Source organism: Athene cunicularia (genome assembly GCF_003259725.1).
Source record: "Athene cunicularia isolate RWA chromosome 1 unlocalized genomic scaffold, athCun1 chr1_part1, whole genome shotgun sequence".
NCBI classification, from domain to species: Eukaryota; Metazoa; Chordata; class Aves; order Strigiformes; family Strigidae; genus Athene; species Athene cunicularia.
In genome coordinates, this window is record NW_020799091.1 from 73250748 (window position 1) to 73268198 (window position 17451).

General features: G+C 39.9%; 1 protein-coding gene across 4 annotated transcripts in view; it reads right to left on the reverse strand.

Annotated features, from left to right (window-relative positions):
- Positions 1-17451, reverse strand: part of DHRSX (dehydrogenase/reductase X-linked) — a 142258-nt gene that overhangs the window by 107707 nt on the left and 17100 nt on the right. The gene's annotated exons all lie outside the window — the stretch shown is intronic.

A 17451-nucleotide genomic window follows, 5' to 3' on the forward strand; every position in this document is an offset into this window, starting at 1 on the left:
CTAGGTCAACTAGTTTACACATAGCTCTGCAAAAACAATTGTCACAGAATATATTTCTCAGCCTCAAAAAGACCATGTGAATATATCACCCAAAGTCATGACACCAGCAGGTACTATGTGACAGACACCTTAACTGAGTCTAATACAGTCTAAGTATTTCTAAATATGTCCAAAGCTCTTTGATCTGAGGGATAAAAGAACAACGTTTCACAAATGGAAGTTAAGCACTTCAAAAAGCTGAAGTTAGGCCTGGCAATAGCAGGCAAATTTTTACTAGTGGTAGCAAATAACCACTTAATAATGCACGTGATAGATTCTTCCTAAATTGCATCAGACAGAGTTTTGGGGCTTCTTTTTCTCTTCCCATAAAGTTCTGCTGAACGGTCTGACGATCAACTTATATCTCATGGGGTTCAACTTTTTCAATACATTGGTTGATATTTTTTTTTGCTTAAATACCATTAAAATGCATTCGTTTATGCATAGTTACATGACAGTTGAGAGAAACAGCTCAAATCATGCATTTATTATGAAACTATTTAACTGACACACCTGCATTTTTTCCCACTCTTTGCTGGTGCCCATTTCTTCCCTCCTACACAGCTGTACCTGTTGGTCTCTTATGACACTTGTCTCTACACTGCTCAATATCCTGTCATGATTTATCCCTACTCATTAGGTATTGATGAGTAGAAAAGCAATAAAAACATAGCTAAACCCCCACTTCTGTCATTATATATATATTTTAACATCTCACAGCTTATGTCTGGTCTATTACTACTGCACAGTTTGAAAGACTGCTTAGAAACTACATTTGAGTTAAAAATCAAACCATTATTTAGGTAAGTATCTGTACTTTTCCCTGTGTGTGGCATTGGAGGGAGCATACATAAGGACACAGAAGCTCTAAAGCACATTAAAGACTCATTTCCCATTTCCTCCAGACCCCTGCCTTGAAACTCTTTCTGCAGATCTGAAGGAAACAAGGCAGGGAAGAATACGTTTTCTGGGGCACGGGGTCTGCGCAGAAACATTGCATCTTTGGTCTGAAGCCATATTACAAAGAAGTGGGCATTGTTCAAACATGGCAAGGACGATTAATATGCTGCAACGTCTTAGGCAGAAGAGCTTATCCTACAGGTGGATCAAGGGAGTCCAGGTGTTTGGAAAGCTGTCCCCTGCCTTCTCCAAGGATTCCAAAACCACATACTATTTTTGGAGCTTTTTCAAACCACTGTGTTAAAACACCTGGGCTCTCTCAGCTCCTTCTGCTAGATATTGCCACGGGGGAGTATCACATATTTCTTATGCGTGCCTTGATATAATTCAGAAAAATAAGTGATCAATGACAATGTGAGAGCCAGGCATTCTCAATTAAGATCATATCAGCTCACAAACAAGTATTTTTTTTTCTTTTATTCCTGCCAATTCTTAATTAAAACAGGTAAGTAAATACATAAGACTGCTGAAATTGAATTTGGAAAGGCTGAAATTCCCAAAGACAAGCTGTTATTGACGTTACTGAAGAAACAAAATACTATTCAATTTATGAATCTTTACTCTTGGCTTATGTAAGAAAAGATTAATTTCTAGCCAAAATAAACCTTGATTTAGAAGCTTTTAGATCTTCACTCTAACAATAAATAGTGCATTTAAAAAAAAGCCCAAAGCATAAAGCATACTCATGAATTCAGAGACTGAACTACTGTAATTAAAAAGTCCAACCTTTGCTCATCTTTATAAATGGTTCCTGTATCTCATCCACACTTCTCCTCTGCTTTCTGAGACTCACAGAACGCACCAGGACACTGAAGTGACCTTTTAGTCAACAATTTAAATCACTCTTGAGAATGAATATAGAAATTCAATACATACTACTGTTTATTTATCATACTAAAAAAGGTGAAGGATCTGTGTTTATACAGTTAATGTGTCCAATATAGCCAGCAGCAAGGACTCCAGCTGCAGTCATCTTTTGGCTACTGGTAGCTCTTCCACCATTACTGCTCCTCAAGGTTTGGATATGTTTCTCAGAATTTTCCCTTGTGAGACAAAAATCACATGTCCAATGAAAGAGCGACTCAAAAATCTTGCATTTATCTAGCATTCTATGTTCATGCTAGTATCTGCATCCCTTTCAGTTCAATATATCAACATAACACAGCATTCACAAATGCCTTTACAAAGCTTTTCAGATGTTCTTGCTAGCAACTCATGTTTCCCTGATTCCCTTTCTTACTCCAACAAAAAGGTAAAAAAATCCTAACGCATCCATCTTTTTCCTACATATTTCCTTACTGCATTCACTTAAAATTAGCTTCACTTTCCAGACAAAGTTTCTGATCAGACAACACAGCATTCCCATTGCTCTGTGTGCAACTACTTGTCCTTCCATCTTCTCAGTGGACTTGATACCCGCACACTGAGGTAGGTAATATGCAGGAGGGCTCCTGAATAAAATACCTTCTGTCCAAAAAAGCTATATAGCAGCAGCTTGCATCCTAGCATGCTGCCTTCTTGGTGCCTTCAGCATCTTTCTTTCACAACCTGCAAGCTTCATTCTTCAGTTCCACAAAGTTCAGTACAACTGTTATCATACGATGGGGTTGATTTGAGGCAAAGGCACTAGACATTTTTAAATCATGCTTGCCTATTTTATTTAAGCATTTGCTCTTCTGCACACACACCACTGGAAAACAAAACAAAACCAAACCAGCCCAGGTTTTCAGTTCCAGGTTTTTTTGAGCCCTAAGGAGAACCCTTCCATATGCACCTGAGTCTAAGGTCTGACTACTGGCCCTGTTCATCAGGAGCAGAGTCGTTGCCTCTGCCTGATGCCAGGTCTGAGCACTCTCAAGAGAAATATAATGGTTCGTTTGCTTTGTACCCAAACAAGTGGTAGGTGCCAGGTGTTATGAATTTTCTCTAAAACAGGCTGAATAGACAGGTGGTGAAAGTTGCTGACAACACAGAAACATTTAGTTTAACCAAGGCTTAGAAGGCTCATTAGGAATTTCCTGAAAGACCAAGCAAAAGCACACAATTGGGCAACACTTAACAAAGGAATGATTGCAGATATGTGCAAAGTTGCACTAGAGCAGAGAAAAATAAACAACATTCTGGATGAGTGTGAGCTCTTCAAAATAAGAAGCTTATTAAAAGAAGGACTGCAAAATGCCTGCAGCTGGGTGTGCGGGGGTATAGTATAAAGCAGCTAAAATCTTTGACTCCTTGTCTATAACTACCATGCATAAAAGACAACAGAGTTATAGAGACTATTTTTGGTTTGAATTCATCCTTAATACAGAAAAGACTGGTTCAGACTCATTGTACCGGGAACGCAAGATATAGAGATTTCAGCTCTTTGTCAGGCAAATTGTAGACAAAAGGTGACTCAATTCAGCTAATGGCCAACCTTTACGGGCTACTCTTGCTGCAAATTGGAGCCCAGTGCTGCAGTGTTTTCTAAGCAGTCAGAGTGATTAGCATATATGAACTCTAGCATATACAGAAATCACTGTTCAGCACTATGCAGGCTAAATAAGGGTTCAGAAGCCTTCAATAAAATCCTTGCAATTAACTGTAAATTCATTGAAAGCGAAAATATTACAAGGTACACATTTTAAAATGTGTAGCTGAATTACAGTTCTTATTGATTGAAGAAACAGAGAAATGTAGCGTGTGGGTTTTTTAGCAGTAAGTGCATACATGGATGGGAACAGCACCTGCATCCACACCTATTGTGATTCAGATTTGAAGGGCCATGAGACTTGATGCCTCCCAGCACAAGTTGATGGCCAACTGGGATCAAAATTCTGGCCTTCCTAGGCTACCTCCAGGTAATTGTCCAGGTGAATTGTTGGAATTGTCACTTCACTGGTAAATCTGGGGAAAGCTTCTAATTAAGGCAGTACACTGAAAGAAACAGAAATATATTGTACTGTTCAAAATTATGAGGTAGAATCCCTGATTGCGTTTAAGTCAATGGGAAGTTTACCATTGTTTTCAAGATGAGATGGAATTACAGTCCCAAACCCCATTATTTAGAAGGCTATAATACTCCCCAAATAAGGGTTAGAAATATTTAGGTGAAATAATGAAGTAGCTTTGTGGTTCATGTTTATTGAACGTAATCGTACAAACTGTGAGGTGCAGAATCCTTGACATTTCTTCTCAGTCTTGCATAAATACTGTTCTGTTCTGGTCATATTATTATACTCAACTTTCTTTAATGCTCACTCTTTAAGGAGGTGCTTTTGAGTTGCTTGGCCTCTAGCAGGGAGGGATACAGGTCAACTAAAAAAAAAGGTTAAGAAAGGAATGGTAACATTAAGGAATGTTTTTTCATTGTGTCTTCCTAAAGCTCCAGTGTGGTTTAACAGGTTTCTACCTGCTTGCTGTTCACGTTCCACCATAAAACCACCAAAAGAACTTCCAAAATTTTAATAATGCTTGAGAACTGGGTCAATATATGCTGATAGAAGCACTACAAATGCATACAACAGCACCTGCCACAGAAGAGTGGGGGGAAGAATGAACAGGGCTTCAAAACTTCAGTAGCAGTGATCCGTAATGCCCTTTCAACTTCCGAGTTTACAAAATACATTGAGTGGTGTGAGCCTTTAGTCCCTGGGTAGCAGGGGGAACCTCTGTTTCTCCCTGCCATGCCACAGAGACACAATGGACTTCAGAGGTCCTTCTCTCCTGAGCAAGGCTTGTGCCCTCACCTGCCAGTCCTCTGCTATTTTAAGATGCTTCAGACTTTCTTAGAGCTAGGAGACCCTCTACCTAAACCAACAGCCTTTATCATTAGCTGTTAAGGTAGCCACCCAGCTGCGTATGGAGTAGGCATTGCTGTCCATCAGCATTTCCCCAAGAGCTGGCAGAGTGCAAGGCACACACTCTCACACAGCGATCTCTGCAGAGTGCTACTCCTCCAAGCACAGCCAGCACACCCAGGGCTCAGGGGCTTAAAAACACGAGACCCTCCAGCCAAGCCAGCCTCCTCACCTTTGCTTTCTTTCAGTGTTACTCAAGGGCTCTCCTTGCTAACCTAGGGAAGGAGGCAATGCCTGACTGTATCAGTGCTGGTCCAGACAGACAGCAAGGAATGAGCAAAGAGCTCTCACATCACAGACAAAAGAGATCCACGTTTACAAGGAACTGGTTGGGGGCAGTGAAGAAAAGACATAGACGGATAACTTGAGATTACGTTCATATCTTTAAATTGCTGTGTCTACCTACTGACACCTATTTCTGCCTTGCCTTTGGCAGTCAAACTTAGAATATGCAGTTCTGAGATATATGAAAAGCAAGTCAGAAACAGTTAGAAGCACATACAATTGAGACTTGAGAAGAAAGGTTTGGGAAAGGACAGAGGACAGTTCAGTGGGAATAAAGAAGCCAGGGAGACATTGGGACAAAGAGGGCAGGAGCACAGGAAGAGAGAGAAATCCTTCAGGAGTTATTTCATCCAATTCAGAGAAAATTAGCTTAATGATTCAGTCATTCTTTTTCTGTTTTTCAGCTGAATAATAATGGAAGCTACCTTTCAGGCTTTTCCCAAGGCTAGCATGATACCTCTTCCTAGGACACAAACTGGACATAACATGTCACTCTTACTTTGTGTTTTTTAATTTGACAGCTTTGAAACTAATTTAACAGAATAGTTGCCAGAGAAAAGATATCATGCAATCCAGATCATCCATGTGTACTCTTCCAATTCTATATAAAAATCAATGAAGCAGCTTGTTTTTACTGGTTGGGCAGTAGGTTTATGTCTCCATCTCAGAAGCCAGCTAAAGAGAAACTAAATAAACTAGCATACTAGATGAAATGTGCAGAACAGCAAATCACACTGTTCCTGTAAAAAAAAGTCAATTTTTTCTGACTATGCAAGCACCATTAACCTGGGATCATTTTCAAAATTGAAAATGAATAGGCACAATAAAAGTACAGGCTGTTCCCATTGATACTGCTTGCTTGCGGTATGCAAAACAGAGAATATAAAGCAACTCCTATGAGAACACAAATATCATCTTAAACAGAATCTGAAACAGCAAGATGTTGTGTTACAAAGTTATATTTTCCATTCTTTAAAAAAAAATTTAAAAGAGAGAGACAGACAGGGATGGGGAAGGAGAGAAATAGTAAGGAAGGGAGGGAAAGGGGGAGAGGAGAAGAGAAAGGGAGAAGAGGGAGAGAGACACAGATGGAAATACAATGCCAGGAATGCTGAACACTTTGGAACAGTGTTGGAGAAGATGAGGAAAGTTAAGTATGAATGGAAACAAAAAATTTCCTTTATGAAAAGGTAGGGGGAAATACACAAACAGGGATAGAACAAAGCCAATACCTTCTCACATACTGCCTGGGAGATATAAACGAGACTGAAAACAAAGCATCAGCCTTGCATGCACTGTGCTAGCCCAGCTCACGCCTTGTAAAACTAGCATTGCTGTGAAAGCTGTGTCACTTCACCAGGATGTGACTCTCTGAGAGTTAATCCGCCATGTTAGTGCAATGAATGCAAAGCCCAACAACGAAATCCTGAAATATGGAGTGAGACCAGTTCTTTCCGCAGGGACTTATCTACTCATCTATGTTAAACAAGCAGCCAGCCCCTGCACATCGTATTTTCCGGATGTAATCTTATGCTCCTTCAAATTTATGACTATAACTCTTTCCAGATTCTTCTTTCTCTCTATCTTCATATGCTTCCTCATCCTTTTCTACTCCTTATATTGTTTTTCTCCTTAGTCTCCTTTTCCTCTCATTCTTTAGTATCTCTCAGATATGTTGGGTTTATTAACTTGCATGTTAGTGCCTTAACTGTCTATTCTGGATTAAATTTTAAAGTAAATTAAAAAAATATGCCCATTCACAAAGTAAGTGGAATATGGAATGTGGTATTTATGTTGTGACTTTTTTCTCCCATCATTCTGTCCTCATTAATTTGTTTTGTTTTAATTTTTTCCCCCATTTTCTCCCACTTTACCTGTCCAATTCAGCTGCTCTTCAACACATACATATATATTCCTTTTTATAGCATTCGTTGCAGTAGGATGGTGATTTTTATTTAACTCAAAAAGTAAACGCTATAGAAAAATGATTATCTGAAATTAATCTGCAAAACAAGGAAATTGTCATATTGCTTTAAAAATAAAAAGGATCAATAAAAAAAATCTATTTTTCAAGTCAAAGAATAATTTATTGCTGGTAGTGTAAATTTATACAGTCCCTCTGAGACTGAATTCTATTTTCTCATCAGTTACATATAATCTTGACCAGTGCTAAAAAGAAATTGAAGGAAAAACAGCACTACTTTTTACCCTCTGTGAGTACCAGACAACGGGGTGTTTTAAAAAGTCTCTCTGGGTGGTTGTGATGGCAGCCTGTGGAAAGGGTCCATGAAGCCAGGCAGCAAGACAAGAACCACTCAAGTCCATCCCGTGCCGGGTTGCACAGGACAGATAGCAGGCAGGGACAGATGCACAATAGCTCTCTTTCCTTCTAGCTCTAACCCTTACACAAATATCCCCATGCACACTATCATCCTGCACCCAAACTCCCTATAGCACATGCTCCTTATGGTGGGGTAAAGGAAATTAATTAAATTCCCTGTCCTGGCCTCATTCTGCTGCCTTACAAGTCCCTAAACTTGGGGCTGGTGGATACTGATTTTCTAACTGAAGGGAGGGATTAGCTCTTTTTCATCCAGCTTCTGAAAATAGCCCCCATGCAGACACTTTAGAAGCACATTTCAAAATATTATCTTCAGAAAATAAGGAAAAAATACATTTAAAAGACTAAAGATATAGGTGTTAGATTTTCACACAGCCTAAGAATGGTATTTCTGGGCTACTCTCATGAAGTTAAATTTGACATCAGCAGTTTACATCACCTGATGAGTTCTTCTCAGTCTAAACAGAAAAATGACTAGGTAAGATCTCTACCACAGACACCAACAAAAGGCTCTGTACCCATGGCACAAGGCTGAGACCCCAGACTCTGCCCAAGGCTGCTGCCTGGACACCCTGCCCACATGGAGGCAGGAGGCAGACCTGGGAGCTCAGAGGGGATGAAGGACCTCTCCCTTCAGCTCCAGCCGGCTCCCCAAAGCTGCTGCGGCTACATTGTCCTGCCTCTCTCCACACACATATGCTGCTAGAACAGCCAGTGGGAGCCAGCAGAGTTACTGGGTCCCTGAAACATCTTGGGGCCCATATTCCCACCAATAAATGCAAACTTGGGCCTAAATTCTCTACTTTTGACTGCACAGAGGTGAAGAAAAGTCCACGCAGCTCTGCTCTGCTCCACAATGCAAGCTGATGTTCTCTGATGCCCTTCCTCTGGCACCATGTGCTCTGCTTACCCACGACACTCGAGGAGGAGATAGACAGAATTACACCCTCGGTGATGTCATTTTCATTACTTGAAACTCAAGATTTATTCAGACTTAACCTCACATATACCCAGGTTGGTTAGCACAAACATGCCAATTTGAATTTCAGATTTATACAAAAAGTCACTATTTGGCAGTTTCTTGGATAATATGTGAACACCGACACAACTTGTTCTTTTTTGCAAGCAAAATCAAATATACTATTTTATCCTATTAGGAGGACACACAGAAAAGGACACTGTTTTCTGAATAGCCTGTTTTCAATTCAAGCAAATAAAAAAAAAAAAAAATTTAAAAAAATCTATATTCTGTTTGTAAGACTTGCTGAAAGGGCATCTGGAGAGGTGAACACAATGTGCTTATATATCACTGGTAGTTGTCAAGGTAACTACAGGATTATGATTCCAGACTAAATCATTTCATATATCTTCTAAGATAGCAATCTTTAGCAAGGCATTTGAGATCATCTTAACTGGAGGAAGAGCCTGAATAAGATCCTCAGGATAACTGCTCACTATGCCAACCTTGTAAGACATGCACTAGTTCTACACCAAATAAGTAGATTTTTTGACATCGCCCTCTATTATCTGTGGCCTATGGTTTCAAAGCATAAGGCCTTCATGGCATTGGAGATGTGCTTTGCCTTCTGCATTCAGGAACAAAGGCATGAAGGAAATCCCATTTGAAGACGTCATTTACTCTGGAAATAAACAATTGATTTTGCATCATCTCAAAATTAAAAAAAATCAGATTTATGGAAAGTAGGCTCAGACCCTCTCAGAAAGTAGGCTCAGACCTTCTCAGAAAGAAGTGGTTTCCATAGGACATTTCAATTTTGGGTCAATTTTTAAACAAAACTTGCTTTAAAGAAAATCCTTGCAAAATTCTCTTTAAAAAAAAAATCCTTCATAGCATGCATTTTCAAATCAACACAAAGCAGTGATAAGCAGCAGCTTATTAATTCAAGAAGATTTTAAAGTCTAGATTCTAAATCAAAGATTGATAGCACAGAAGTCTAGGACATAAGAAACCCAGAACGAGTTGGGCTGAAAAGCCTTTGATCTGGATTGACCTGAGCACAAACTATCACATGTTGAGTTAATCCCTTCTACAGGCAGGGGTACCTTACCTGCTTTATTTTGTAAATATAGGTGCAAAAATGTTTCTCCCTCTCTTTTGCCAACAAACATTTCCATGAAACAGACACATCTCTAGGAAATATTCTTTCTTCAGGAAAAAATTGTTGTAATTAGGACAATGGGATTTTTGCATGTACTGACTTCCAAATGTGAAATACAAAATAGGAGAAAACTTGCAAGATTTTAGGCTGAACGATGAACTTTTCGCATGCCTCCAGTTCAGAAGCCCCCCAACTGCCATGACAGTTTTGAACAGGAGAAACTGCTTTTTTCCTTACATTATTTTTTCCTTTCCTCCCCTGCAATACATACATCTCTTGGCCCCCCACCCCCAGCCCCCATATGCCATTAAATTCCTAAAGAGAAAGAAGTGTAGACATCATACCATTTAAAAAGTTCTATGTTCCAGGAAGTTTAGTAGATGCAAATTATTCAAGAAAAGCACAAGTGTGTGAGCATAGGTGAGACTGGAGTAGAATGAGAGGAAACACAGAACACAGAAAATCATGCCCAGAGCCATGGAGATCTCTCTCCCAACCCAGGCCCACACACCTTCCATGCTTGGGAGGTAAAACACACTAGCAAGGATTATTTTTCAGCTAGGTCAAACTAAATGTTGGAAGGATAATTTGATTTATTTTGTCTCCTCAAGTCACATCAGTTGTGAAGAGCTATTCCTTCCAAGGAGCCTGAAGTCAACAGTAATCTTGGTAAGAGAAGACAGTGGCAGACATAATGTTAAGATCGAATAAAGACTAACACACAGCTGACCATTATCTTGGGGAAATTATTCAGGTGCTGGTAAGAGTTCACATCACCTTGTCCAGAAACACTGCCTTAATATAAGAGGAAAAATCCAAATCCAGACACAATTATTAGACATCTAATAATTAATTCTCATGTTAGATGTTTTGCTTAATTCAAGAGTTTATCAGTCTCCTTAGGAATATTTCTTCTAACAAGGAAGATGTTCTAGCACCAAGTACCAGAAAAAACTACAAAAAATGCTCTGACATTACATGTTTCCTGCAAGCCTTTAAACAGGCTGAGAAGGATTTCAAAGTGCACATGAACATGCTAATTTCTATTCAGAATGTGAAAATGTAGCAGAGATGTCATGAATCATGTAATATTGAACACATTTTATTTGAAAATTAGATTTTAAAATCTAGGTCTTAAAATAAAATATATTAGTCTATGCCCTGCATAGAAACAAAATAACAAGAAGGGCAAGCTGCTTCAGAGTCATGGGCAGTATTTCCTGGCCTCTTCACACAGATTATTGCTCTCAGCATCGATGTTCCTACACTCCTTCCCTCTGTTTCCACAGAACAGACATTTTTTTTTTACCTGCACAGATGGTTTTTTTTACACTGCTCCAAAGTTTTTCTCAAATACTTATTTCTAAAGATGGCATTATGGTCAAATTATTGCTGTTCTTACCACTATCTGTGCCCAAGAGTCTTATTATGGGCCCTGTACAAACACTGGTATAATTCCTTGAAGACCCTGCAGTCCAGGAATCTGTGTATGTTACAGTACCTGTAGTCATGGCTGGACAAACAATGCAGACAGGCTTTCATGTGGTTTTGACTGCTAAAATTTCATAGACTCACAGAGTTACAGGCCGGTTGAGGCTGGAAGGCAGCTCTGGAGATTGTCCAAGTCCCAGCCCCTGCTCAAGCTGTGCTACCTGGAGCCAGTTGCCCAGGACTGTGTCCATATCGCTTTTGAATATCTCCCAGGATGGAAACTCCACAAACTCTCTGGACAACCTGTGCCAATATCCAATAGCCCTTATGCTACTAAAGAAAAACACTTTTCCTATTTTTTAAATGGGATTCCTTGCACTTTAGTTTGTGCTCATTGCTTCTGGTCCTGTCACTGGGCACCACTGGGAAGAGCCTGGCTCATAACTCATTTAAGAACTGGTACATCTATTCAGGGCTTCAATTCTTTGCTATTGAAAAATGGCCCTCGAAATACAAAAGTGAAGCATGGACACACTAGAGTTGGTCCTTCAGAAGTGCAGAGCCTCCTCTCTGGCTGTGCTCCCTTGGGAGCCTTGCCATAGTGCTGCAAGGACAGAACTGACAGGGAAAGACCAGCGCTGCCCGCACACTCAGGCAGACCATAGTCTGCCAGTTCATGTGCAGCTCACATCTGGAAGGTTATATGCACAGCCTGAAAGTGCTTCAAATATAGGCTCTGCTTTTCCTACATTTACTTCAGGCTGCAAGTTCTCCGTGCTCCTGGCAGCTGGATCCTTAGCACAGAAGCCAATGGCTTTTCCACAGAAAATATTCAGCTTGTTACAAGCAAATTAACTTCTAAAGCCTTACATGCAACCCACAGAAGCTAGGACTATATAAAGTAGATCTTGGAGGAGAGATATGAAAGCATTCCAGAGAGAAAACAAATTGCCTTTTTCTTGGCTTTGTCTTTCACTATTCGCTGGCAATTTTCTTGAGAACAGTCAAGGTCTGGAAATAGCTCACACAACCTGCCTGCAACTACTGCTCATGCCGGAAAAAATAATAGCGTACTACGGGAGGTGTCAAACCCAGGAGCACTTTTATCTGGCCACTGCTTGACATCATGGCTCTACAGGTACATAAAAGAGGACCAAAATCCTGTAAAAGGGTGAAATGTGAGCTTTTTCGGGCCTTGTAGTGGCAATTTCATTTTGAAATTCCCTTTCTCTGGATTGCCTTCAGTAGGGCAGCACAATCAGCAAAATCTTAACCTCGGAGCTCCGGCCCCATTAGTCACACAAAGCTTTGGTGATTTACAGTCAGAAAATCGTTTCAAGACATCTGAAAGGACTTTGTTATTCTGCCTACAGCTACACCTGTGCACTTCTTTGTCTCTAAGTTTCAATTAGAAGTAATTTAAATAAGAGAAAATCATGTTTCCTAGTGGTAGAGCCTGTTAATGAAATATGTTTCACATTTCCAATGGAAATGGGAATTTAGGAAACTAACAGGCAGAGCTTGTGTCTGAATTATGAATACATTTTATATGTGAAAGACTTTATCTCCATCTCACTATCCAGAGCTGCACCTCATCTTTAACTCTGTGAACCATACTAATATTGCTCTTAATGTCTGAATTGCCACCCTGGTAACATGACAACTCAGTTTCTAAGGTGTCTTAAGAAATGCAGAAAATAGGGGATTCTCTATTGGTTTAAATGTTTGTAAGCACTGAGGGGAAAATTTTTGTAACATTACACTGAAAGTCAAAAGGAGAACAAAAAAGACATGAGCAAGCAGGCTTAATGAACTTAACCATGTTTTTGCATCAAAGTATTACATAAACAAACAGAAAAGCAGGACAATTGATTTGCAAACTATTCACCTAAATGATGTTATCAGAGGGCTCTGGAGATACCTTTCTGTGGATTAAAATCTTCCCTGCTTAACAGAGAGCAAAAAGTCACCAACTTGTCTGTGTAAGGGACATTAGTGTTATGAGCTCAGAAAAACTGTATTAGCCCCTGTATTAGTTTCCTGAACTCTAGAAAGGGGTCTTCCATCCCTTAAGAATGTGGAGGATCCAGTCCTTACAGACTTACATTAATTTTAAGACATCCAATTATTTTCAAGATTCAAATATTTTCACATGGCTTGAATATACTTGATAAAACCTTAGGTGAGGGTATGGAAATAAAAGAAATCTTAATGTTTAGGCAAGGTTCTTATATCCATCATCAAGCAACAGAGAAGAGGAGCTCCACAGTTCCATGCAGATCAAGACTTCTTTGCTCCTTGCTCGTATCACCACCATCCTGTCTTTCAAGATGTCTTCATGAGCCTGGCACTCAGTTGTACAACTGTAACTGAAGGCAGTCCGTGACCTGGCAAAGCTAAGTGCTGGAGGTAGTGCACCAGCATGAAAAAAGAAACCACATAGATGAAAACTGCACTGTTATTGCTAGGAAACTCTTTAAATCAACCCTATAGATCTTTCAGCACCAGCAGTGGTAGAGAAAGGATATGCCAATGGCAGGATGTGGTAGAAGGGACAAAGTAACCATGTCAGGTCTTGCCACAAACTCAGGATGTTACACTTTTACACCTCAAAACCACACCATGAAAAGCAAATCTGACACAAACAAGCATAAACTCACACATGATTAGGCACACTTATAGAAGATACATCTCAACCACAAATATTTTCTACTATTTTTGACTGGTTGGATAAACACTTCCATAACAACATCTTTGACATACCATGTCAAAGAAGAAGCCCTGGATGACATTTTTGCATATTTTAACAAGGCACTGATCTTTGCTGAACTGGCTTACACAACGCTGGCCCATGTTCCGGGAATACCACCACCGACTCTTGGGCAAAAGCAAGTCTAAAAGGTTGGGAATTTGGCAACTCTCAGCAGCTGACTTCCTCTAGCCTGCAGGGAAAGCCAACAACAAACAGCCTGATACAGAGTGCAAAAACACAGTCTGTTCTGTTAAAGTTGGTGCCTGACATACAGCAAGTGTCAGTGGAGTAACGACCCATGAGTTATTCTGCAATTATGCTTGGTACCTATAGTCTAGATTACCACTTCTTCTTTTGGGTAAACTCTTCGATCTCAGACCTCTAATAACAAAGAAAATCTCCTTGCTCATTAGCAGGTTATACTACTAAAGGGAGCAAGAGACCTTGTCATCTCCTTATTCCCTGGCTGAGTCATGTAGCACAAACATCCCAAGAGAAAGCTCTGGGAAAAAGCCAGCCTTGTTGAATGCACATAAATTGCAGTGCTTATAAGGTGATATCGTTTCTCTTACTGCTTGGCCCACACTGTCTTGATGTGGGTCAGACTGTAAATGACACAATTTGGTTGCCACCGTTCTAACCTCTGAATTCCTCTGACTCCAAGGGAGAAAGTCTCTTCTTCCTTTCTCACCTGGCTTCAAATGGAAGTCTCATGAATACTGTGGATCTAGTGCGTATCTTTATAATTGTGGTTTTATTTGAATTGCCACAAAAATGTTGGGTGAGATTAAACATAGGCTTCTCCTTTTGAAGAGGTCTGTGCTTAATATGACTTTTACACCCTGTTTTCTCACTAACTTCTAATTTTTTTCTCCTTTGAGTCTAGTTGCAACTCCAGCTCCTACACTGCAGTTGTGAGAGCCTTTCCTTGGTACTGTGCTAAGTGATATTTATGCATAAACTTTTGCTAATTGCTGATTCCATTGGCATTCATGAACCTATGCTGGAATGAATGAAGCTTTCATTCATGTTTATATATTAGTTTCCAACATTTGTATGTTTGTAATCATCAGGCTAAAACCAGCTTTCATTTGCAGAGATGTAAACTGAGGGTAACTGAGTCAGGGAGATATACTCTATTATGTACATGGAAATACTTTTTCTAGTATCATTGAGAGTTGAGTTTATCACAAAAATGTCCCAATTCCACAACTCAATGTAGTTTGTTCAGGACTGGTAATGGTCACGGCTACATTAACAAATGGTTTGGATTCATAGAAATCAATCTCTAGAGCTCATTTTGTGCTGGGAACCTGACATAGGCACTTCTACAGGTGGCTGGGACTCTCAGTTCAGATAAGCTCTACGTTTGCTCCCATGCACTAATGCTCTGTTACTGTTTCAGTTCACCTCCCAGGCTAGTTCTGCCCCAAGAGAATCCAGGTCAGGACCTGTGGTGCCCTTCCTGATGCAAACCCGTGCTCAGCAAGCAGGCAACAGTTGAGCGCTGCCTGAAAAGCGCTCTCCTGATCTAACTAACACAGACACACCCTTTGTGTAAATTACAGACTTACACAATTAGAATATCTCTGTGGCAATCCCTAGCCATCAACAATTTTCCCAGCCATATAATTGCTACTATTAACAACACAAGTTCCCAATTTAACAAATGGAAGCAAGATAAATGCCCACATCATTCTGGCTTCTCCCAGCTTTATGATTCAGAGAGTAGCAATCTGTTGCCCTTGGTCTTTTGGAAATAGTGCTCTTGTGATAATTTTAATGACAATGCAGCACTTCTTCTGGTCTGTTCTGGATATCTGAGGGCTTTGATTGTTTTATCATGGAGGAAGTTCTGATGATCAAGTGAATTGGGTCTATCATGCCCCAAGGACCTGTACCTTATTCTCTTACACTCAGCTGCATATGTCCTTCCTCGTTCTTTACATTTAGCAACAGGTAACACAGAGATCCCAAACCAAGGAAGATACCTCAGCAGTCTGGAATCAGCAAAGAGAGGAACCAAGCAGGTTTCTGGTGGAGCACCATGGGAGAGGGTGGGTGGTAGGAAGAGGTTATGTGATACATCGCTTACATTTTCTGTGTCCTTTAGCATTGGTGCCTTGTAGGAGAACAGCTGTAACTGCTTTCCTCTCCCATGCTCTACCATTTTTTGGCATTGGTTTTGGTTTGAATGCCTCCAGTGCTGGAAACCAGACTTCCCACCTCTCTGTATTCAGAAATTTTGACAGTCCCTTCTTTGTGTCTTGCCATGCTGCTGAAAAAAAGCATCACCTATGTGCATAGCCTTTTTATTATTATCCTTTATCCTCCTCTGAAACTGTTAACACAGTATTGATCATCAGCTGCTTCATAGGAATCACTCATGTACATGCTTCAAATCTCCCTTGTCCTTGAAGTAAGTGTAGATTATGTCAAGTAAAACTACTTATCTTTAGATAGCAGACAGAGCCCCAGACAGACAGTGGGCCAAGACGTAGAAGGATGATATCGCCTTAAAAACCCTGTAATTACATGTATTCAACAAGCCTGGCCTTTTCCCAGAGCTGTCTCTAGGGATGTTTGTGCTATGTATGGCTCAGCCAGGCATCAAGGAGAAGACAAAGTCTCTTCCTCCATTTTGCTGTCTAAGCTGCTAGCAAGCAAGGAGATTTTCCTTGTTATTAGAAATCTAAGATCGTGATAGCAAACTGATGGCATCCACTCATATAGTTTGTCCATAGTAAAAGAAGAACAGCTATATTGTCCCCATCCTTGATCACACTGTCTGCCCAGAAATACCGTTTTGAGTAGCTGTCCTTCAAGAGTCCAACATTCCAGATGGGAACAGTTTCTGTAAGCAGTTTTTTCATATGGATCACAAAAAATGCTCAAAACAGGAGGGGGGAAAAAAAAAAAAGTCAAGATAACTGATAACTTTTATGCAGTGACTAAACAGATATTGAACGGCAGCTTTTGAAAAGGTGATACATTTGCACAGACGAGTCTTGGTCACAGTATCTGCACACACATCCCATACAATGCAAAGTGCAAATTCATCGATAAGCAGTAACACAGGACTGCTGCTCAGACTCACACAAGTCCTTTGTACAGGATAATCCACTTGTAATTACAAATATGCCTCAACTAGTGAGAAATTCTGAAAAGGCAATACTCTTCCAGTTAGTTTTTAGGCCAAATCTACCAGGACCTGAGATTATTAATGCCTCAGTCATTATAATTACAATGAGGAACAATTTCAGTCAACTTTAGATACACTTTCAGCTTTCTCAAAGTGCCAGCTGTATCTTGATAAAGTTTAAAACTGAAGGTTAGAGCTTATTTGGTTCAGAAAAATCAAGAAAGACTGAGGTGCTAAAAAAGCCTGTGATCACACATGTGAGAAAATAAGACAGACCCTGGTTTATTCAGCTACACACAGGTCACATGATGTAATTAATTCCAAATGGTTTTGGTCTCTGTACAGAAACTTCCAGCAAAAGATTTAAACGATGTAATAATTACCTTTTTCCTTTCATGATCCTTCTGACTATGCCTTAATTTATGATGCTTTTAACTAGCATACATGTATCCTGAGGCTATGATGGGTGCACATTTAAGTCAAAAGATAAATCTTAATGAAAGGGGGTTTTTAACACAATAATTAACGTATTTTGATCATCA